This window comes from Oryx dammah, unplaced genomic scaffold (assembly GCF_014754425.2).
Source record: "Oryx dammah isolate SB20612 unplaced genomic scaffold, SCBI_Odam_1.1 HiC_scaffold_20, whole genome shotgun sequence".
Lineage (NCBI taxonomy): Eukaryota > Metazoa > Chordata > Mammalia > Artiodactyla > Bovidae > Oryx > Oryx dammah.
The window spans coordinates 11932351-11940648 of NW_024070204.1; positions in this window are offsets into that span (position 1 = coordinate 11932351).

Below are 8298 nucleotides of genomic sequence, written 5' to 3' on the forward strand. Positions count from 1 at the left end.
CCTTGGACTGCAAGGAGATCCAACCAGTCCATTCTGAAGGAGATCAACCCTGGGATTTCTTTGGAAGGAATGATGCTAAAGCTGAAGCTCCAGTACTTTGGCCACCTCATGCAAAGAATTAACTCATTGGGAAAATACTTTGATGCTGGGAGGGATTGGGGGCAGGAGAAGAAGGGGATGACCAAGGATGAGATGGCTGGATGGCATCACTGACTCAATGGACGTGAGTCTGAGTGAACTCTGGGAGTTGGTGATGGACAGGGAGGCCTGGCGTGCTGCGATTCATGGGGTCACACAGATTCGGACATGACTGAGCGACTGAACTAACTGAATTGAACTGAACTTCTTCAGCTAATTTTATTAATTTTATGTGGAGATTTGGAAAGATTGAGAAATGATGCGACCACTGTCACTCTCTTCCCAGAATTTTTATCAGAGAGCTTTTTAATTGGAGCATAATTGGTTTACAATATTGTGTTGGTTTCTGCTGTACAAACAAGTGAGTCAGCCATATGTAAACATATATCCCCTCCCTCTTGGACCTCCTTTCCACTCCACCCCCCATCCCACCCCTCTAGGTCATCAAAGAGCACTGAGCTGAGCCCCCTGTGCTTTAAAGAAGTTCCCACTGGCTATCTATTTTACCCATGGTAATGTGTATATGTCAATCCCAGTCTCCCAATGCGTCCCATCCCCCTTACTCCCACCGTGTCTACATGTCTGTTCTCTGTATCTGCATCACTATTCTTTATTCCTAGATTCATCTGAAATCCAGAAAACTGGTGAGAATTTTTAAGATGCTGTTAAGGTGACATATTTCCAACCAGATTTGAGAACCGCTTGCTTACATAAGCTGACTCTCATATCTCTCAGTTCTTGGAATCAAATTTATATCTAGGTTTTCTTCGTGGTTTACCTGGCGCAATCTGTCTACAATGCACCTTGAAGTAAGAGAAATTGAACTGATCAGCAGTAGAGTAGATTCTACACTTCTCCTTATTGCTTCTGCAAGTTTACCTGCTGAGAATCTCATTGGTGCTGAGCGTAATTTCCGTGGCCAGTGATTGGTCTCTTCCAGTTTATTTTCTTCCCATTGTTTTGTAGTTGATGGCAATCCAAGTGAATTAATAGGGGGAAAAATCTATAAATGATAAGGTAAGCATTTTTCTATGTGCACAGAGTGGAGTGCTTCCTGTTTATTTAGAATTATTCTACCATTTGTAAGTCACATCGATATGATAAATAAGCTCTCTTGTGTGGAGTGTTTCTAGGTTCCCTCCCCCTCAAAAAAAATAGACAATTGTTAGGGAAAATTGTCTTAGCTTGTAAGGCGATCAGGTATGATCATTTGGATTGTTGCTCTCAATATTCACTTCTCTCCTTTCTCATCACGGATCAAGTATACTTTATCATAATATTTATGTTCAGTCTGATCTTATGACTATTTTGGCCAATGGAAGATCACCAGACATGGCATGAGCAGAGGCCTTTTGGAGCTCTGGTAGCATCTTCCATTCCTCTGAATCCCATAAGCAGAGCTTGCACCAGATGATCATTGCCCCTTCAACCTGGGTGCAGAACAAACACCCGGCTAGTAGGCCCTACTCTACCTGCTGCTTGGATCCAAGCCCAGCCAACCCACATCTTGAAACTGAGCCACCCACCCTAGATCAGCAAAACTGCAGTTCCTCTGCAGAGCTGTCAACATAATAATAAATGTTTGTTTGGGGAAACCACTGAGTGTTTGCATAATGTGTTATTTAATGTTATTCTGACAGCATTTGACCAAAATATGAGGTATAGTCAGCAGAGCTGATGAAATATAGACCAAACCAGCAAACTACAGCTGGCAAGTCAAATCCAACCTGAAGCCAGTTTTGTAAATAGTTTTATTTGGGTATTGTCTATAGTCACTTTGATGACTTCAATGGCAGCATAGAGTTTTTGTGATAGAGTATACAATCCACAAAATCTAAAATATTTATTATCCAACTCTTTACAGAAAATGTTGGTCAACCAAAAATTTAAAAAATCACTCTTCCTTGTATCTACGTTCTTTGCTTTTTGACTTTGCAATTCTTACCACTATAGGTAAAGAGACTATTACCTTGCCCCGTGATTTTGGCCATGTGACTTCCTTTTGCCTATGAAGTGAAGAGATAATTCTACCAGAAGTGTCAGTTCTGAGGCTAGAGTGTAAGCACCTTGCATCTTTCTTTGTGTCCTCTTAAATTAGCCATCATCAAACCCAGCTAGCTGGAGAAAAGGCAAGATGAATCTTCTTTCTACAGTTAGATTATATGATACAGTCATCCTTAAGAAAGGGAGCTTATGTGGATAGGATTAATGTAATCATATGAATTATATGAATTAGGATTAAGCTAATCCTTTAAATCTGGATCTAGAAGTAAGAAAATGGCAGAAGCCAGGGATATGAAACATGACAAGGATCTGATCAGCTGTTGCTGGTTTGAAGCCTGAGAAAGCCAGCTGGTAAGCAATGCAGGTAGTCTCTAGGAGCTGGAAGTGTTCCCCTGGCTGACAGTCAACAAGGAAGCAGGGACTTCAGTCTTGGAACCACAAGGAACTGGATTCTGCCAACAATCTGAAAGCAAATTTTTCGCCAGATCCTTAGGATAAGAATTCAGCCAAGATGACACCTTGAATTCAACCTTGAAATATCCTGAGCCCATAGTAAATGCCCACTTATTTTCATTATTTTTAATCACACCATTTGTAGTTTATAATCTAATCCAATCATCAGTGTTGAAGCAGATAAAGAAGCAGTGATAAACCCTAGAATAGCCAATAAATGTTTGATAAACAAATGAATGAGTTAATGAATGTGGGAACCATAATATGGGCCTGAGTCTACAAGAAACAATTTCTACCTCTGGGGAGGAAGAGGGATGAAGCACCTAGAATCTAGCCCATGTTAGTGAGAAATGAGAATATTATTTGACGATGTAGTTAGACTACAAACTCTGGACTATTATAATTGTAAACTTCAACATAACTATATCTATCACATAACATAATACATTTCAATTAATATTTATTCAATAGGAACAATACCAGGTTACAACAGATGAAATTATTTCCTTGATTGTATTATAAGACAGTGTTATGGGTTATATTTCACCCCCCTCAAATTTCATGTTATTTAAAGTCCTAACCATCAGGACCTCAGAATGTAACTATATCTGAAGGCCAAATTTTTAAGAGGACAATGAGTTAAAAAAAAGGGGGGGGGGGCGTCATTACCAAGGCTATAATCCAATATGGCTGATTTCCTCAAAAGAAGGGGAGGAGATTAGAACACAAACACATTCAGAATGAAGACCACAGAAAGAGAAGGTGGCTGTCTACAAGCAAAAGAAAGAGTCCTTGGAAGAAATCAATCCAGCTGACACCTCAGTCTCAGACTTCTAGCCTCTAGAACCACAAAGAAACAAATTTCTGTTATTTAAATGGCCTGTTTAAGCCACCTAGTCCATGATACTCTGTTTAAGCAGCTGTAAACAAACTACAGATTCAATTTAAGGGTATATTAGCCTTATTTTGGGAACTTTTCACCTAAATATATATATATATATATATATATATATATATAGCTTTCTGTTCTAATGGTAATGCCTTATTGATCCTTCCCAAGATGAAGTCTCTTGTATTTCAGCTTGAATATGCCTAAATGGTAAAACTCTCCCATAGAAATTTCCAATCTCTTGTGTTTAGAGCCATATAATAACCCCTGCTGCATATGGCCTAGCATAAGAGCTCTCAGACTACATCAAATATACTAAACAATGCCTTATTCATTAAAACATATGCATACATATAATTCAGTGAATATTAAAAATGGAATTCACATAATAGCCATTAAAAAAAATCTGTTTTCCCATCCAAGCGTCATGATTAGCATATAACATTTGTGATCAATTTCTTCCATGTTCCTTTGCTGAACTGCATTGGCCATCTGCTGGCTGACTAAAAGATCATCAATCCTCTCAGCCTGTCTACATTGTGCTTTGGTCTTGCCATCACTTTGAAACAGTGACAATACAAATATTCTACTTTGAATGCCACTAAATAAAGCATTATGTGGAAATCCAGGCATTTGCCAGGTTTTCCTTATCTCACCAAATTTCATTTATTTTTAGAAGAGTGTGCATATTTTTTTTTGTTTATTTATTTTTTGCCTGTGCCGGGTCTTCGTGAACATTCTCTAGTTGCGGTGCTCGGACTTTGCACTGCGGAGGCTTCTCTTGTGCAGAGTATGGGCTCAAGGCACCATGGGCTTCTAAAGTTGCAGTGAGTGGACTTACTTGCTCCTCATCACATGAGATCTTCCTGGACCAGGAAGCGAACCCATGTCCCCTGAGTTGGCATGCAGATTCTTAACCCCAGGACCAACATGGACATCCCATCAAATTTCTGCATTAACTGGAAATGCACAACTTTTTGTCCAACTCACTCAGGTTCTTTGGTTTATGAGTCAGTGTTTATTGATATGCTCAAGATTAGGACCGAGAAGGAACATGTCAGACGTGAGGTGAACACCTTTATTTAAGCCTCTTAACAACACTGAGGCGCATGAGGAAGATTAGGAAGTTAGGAGACTGAGGGAGTGGCTGAGCCAAGAATACAAGGATGTTCAATCACAATGTACACACGTATCTTTGCTTTTCTATGCCTCGTGTTATATGTCTACAAAATTAGAAATGTAGAGGTGTTGGACTGAGGTCCCATCTTAACAAATATTGGAGGATTTCAGCATTCAGAGAATGGGAGAGGATCAAAATATAAAAAATGCAGATACTGTCTGGCTCTGGCCCAATGCCTGGATCTCCTGTGATAACATACGTAAACCTGGCCCTTTATGATCAGACCAACCTGTGTTCAAATTATGACTCTATTATTCTGTTACTAACTGAGTCTGAAAAAGTTACCAGTATCTCTCAGCTGGGATTTCCTCATCATGGAGATGATAGTAGTCCATTCCTCATGGTATTTTTTTTTTTTGAATACTCAATTAGATAATACACTTAAGTGTTAGTCACTCAGTCAGGTCAGACTCTTTTGTGATCCCATGAACTGTAGCCTGCCAGGCTCCTCTGTCCATGGAATTTTTCAAACAAGAACACTGGAGTGGCTTTCCATTTCCTCCTCCAGGGTATTTTCCCAACACAGGGATAGAACCCAGGTCCCCTGCATTTCAGACAGACTCTTTACCATCTGAGCCATCAGGGAAGCTCAGATATTCCACTTAAGTCCTTGTAAATATCTTGTGCATGATGATATTATACATTATCATTATTGTATCATTACTTTTGTTATGTCCCCTTCTCAACGTGAAGGATGACACTCAAATAGAGTTAGGTTATGTTATCACTATCAGTAGGGCTTCCCTGTGGCGCAGAGGTTAAAGCGTCTGCCTGCAATCAGTTCAGTCCCTCAGTCATGTCTGACTGTTTGCGACCCCATGGACTGTAGCACGCCAGGCTTCCTGTTAGGCACTATTTTATAAAAAATTTTGTTTACCCTTTGTTTCATCTTACTGGTTCAAAAGGAAATGATTTCACCCAGTTCAGATAGTCTCATAAATAAGACAGAGTGATTATTCTATTGTAGGTGTTACAAAGACCAGTATTAATTGAAAATAAATTTATGCTGTAGAATTCAATACAATATATATATTTGTTAGTGTTAGTTGCTCAGTCGTGTCCGACTCTTTGTGACCTCATGGACGGCAGCTTACCAGGCTCCTCAGTCCATGGAATTTTCCAGGCAAGAGTACTGGAGTGGGTTACCATTTCCTTCTCCAGAAAAAGAGACCGACCCCTGCCTCGTGGTATGCAGTTAATTTAAACAGAGAGATGTAAGTAGGCACACATAAAACGCACAGTCACAGGAGCTATAGCTATTGAGCACAGGATGGTGCAGAGTGGTTCTGAAACTGATCAGCAATTTCTCTCAATTACCTTATTAGAAACTCCTTGATCACGGACAGGGAGAGCAGGGGCTCTGTCCTTCCGATGTTGGTTTCTGCATTGTCCTCTGTCCACTACAGCAGCCTACTTTAAAACATCTATGTGAGTCATCTTATTTAGCACAGAGTTAGTCACTTCAAAAATGAGAATCCAGGGTCTCCTGAGCTTATTCTGCACACACGTCTTCAGAGTCACTTCCCTGACTCGAGATAGTTCTCTGTTTTCTCTTTCATGTGTCAAGGAAGCACTGACTTGAGGAGTGGGTGGTGTCACTCTCCATCAGTGTACTGCAGATCTGTGGTGAACAAAGTCTACCATAAAAACAACTAGAAAAAATATATCTAATAGGTTTTTCTTGTCAGATTTAGGCAGGAAAAGGATAACTTTGAGCCCAGGAAACATTAGCACATTCCTCATGCAACTTTTGCTTCACGGCATTTTCATCTCTTTCAGAGTCACCCTCTTTAACTAGCTGCAGTAACTTGGTTTAAAGATTATCTTCTGGCTGTCAAAACAAGGATTTTCTGTGGCCAATTACCCATCAATTATAACATATCTCTTAGTGTCAATCTTTTGTTGGCATGTGTTTTTCTTTATATAAAAATTTTGCTTCAAAATTTAATAGTAAGATCCAAGGTACTGCTTTTCATCTGGTGCCTTCAAAGAATTAAGCAAGTGATGGATGAGCTGAACTGTTCTGCCATGACAAAACTAAAACAGTGATTATCCTTAACTGTCCCTACAGCCTAACCCAACCTGAACACAGTGACCTGAAATAGTCTGCAAGCTTGCTTGATTTGCAGTAAATTACACCCATTACTTTCCTTCAATATACTCACTGAATCCACTGAAAAACACCCAATCATTATACTGAGCTGTATGGCTTCTCTGGTGGTTCAGGTGGTAAAGAATCTGCCTGCAAGTTGGTTCAATCCCTGGGTTGGGAAGATCCCCTGGAGAAAGAAATGGCTACCCACTCCAGTGTTCTTGGCTGGAAAATTCCATGGACAGAGGAGCCTGGCAGGCTACAGTCTCTGTAGCCCACAGACCCATAGAGTCACACACACACAAAAAAAGACACACTGTCAATATCTCCATATTAGGTTACACAAAAAAAGTGAAAACTTTAGACTAAGATAGCTAGAAGCCAGTTGGAATGGTATTCTATAGTTCTTTTACTCTCTGCTCAAGACAGTATATGAAAGTCCAACTATTACCACACCATTTTATCTCTTGTAATAGATTTCCATTCCCTGCCCAAATTTTTGCTAACTTTGTAGTTTATTTTATTTCATTTATAGTTCTACAAGTCAGTAATTTGAAATGGGTCTCACTGGGCTAAAGTCAAGGTGTTGATAGGGTGTATCCTTTAGAAGCTCTGGAGGAATGTGTTTTCTCACCTTTTCTATCTAGTAAACGCTGCCCACATTCCTTGGGCCATGACCCCTCTCCATTTTCAAAGCCAGTAATATCAGGCTGAGCCCCTCTTAAGTCTCTATGTCTCTAGTTCATTTCTTCTTTCTTCCCCTTTTAGGGACATTTATGATCACATTGCTGTGCTCAGTCAATTCAGTCATGTCCAACTCTTTACAACCATGGACTATAGTCTGCCAGGCTCCTCTGTCCATGGGATTCTCCAGGCAAGAGTACTGGAGTGGGTTGTCATACCCTCCTCCAGGTTATGATCACATTACATTAACACAATATTTTAATAAACTTTATTTTATACATATACAAAAAATTAGCTGAAATCAAACAATCTTAAGAGCTAAAACTGTAAAACTCTCCATGACGTCCTCCAAGACACACACACACACACACACACACACAAGCATGTATTTTTTGAATTGTTTTTTGGTTGGTTGCTTATCCTTTTTTCCTAAGACTGTAGACACTGCCTTCAGGATAATATTATGTGAAAATATTAATTTCTTATCAATAACTTTTTTACATGTATACACTTGAAATGTCACTAATTATAGAAAATAAAATTATTTGTACTATGCATTATGCAATGTGTTATATATGTGTATGTACAGATAAGAGTATATACTCTTGTATATACAAGAGTGCATGTGTATATTATTGACACATATTGAGCAAAAAAGTATTAATAGTAGCTTCTAGACAGGTGTCACCTTGTTGATGGTAATGATGTCACCTTGGGAAGCTATGAAACAGCAAAAACTATATTGTCTTCAGCATAAACTCTGTGGACAGGAATTGCAGCCAAAAGACACTTGCTCCTTGGAAGAAAAGCTATAACAAACCTAAAAGTGAAAAAAGTGAAGTCGCTCAGTCGTGTCCG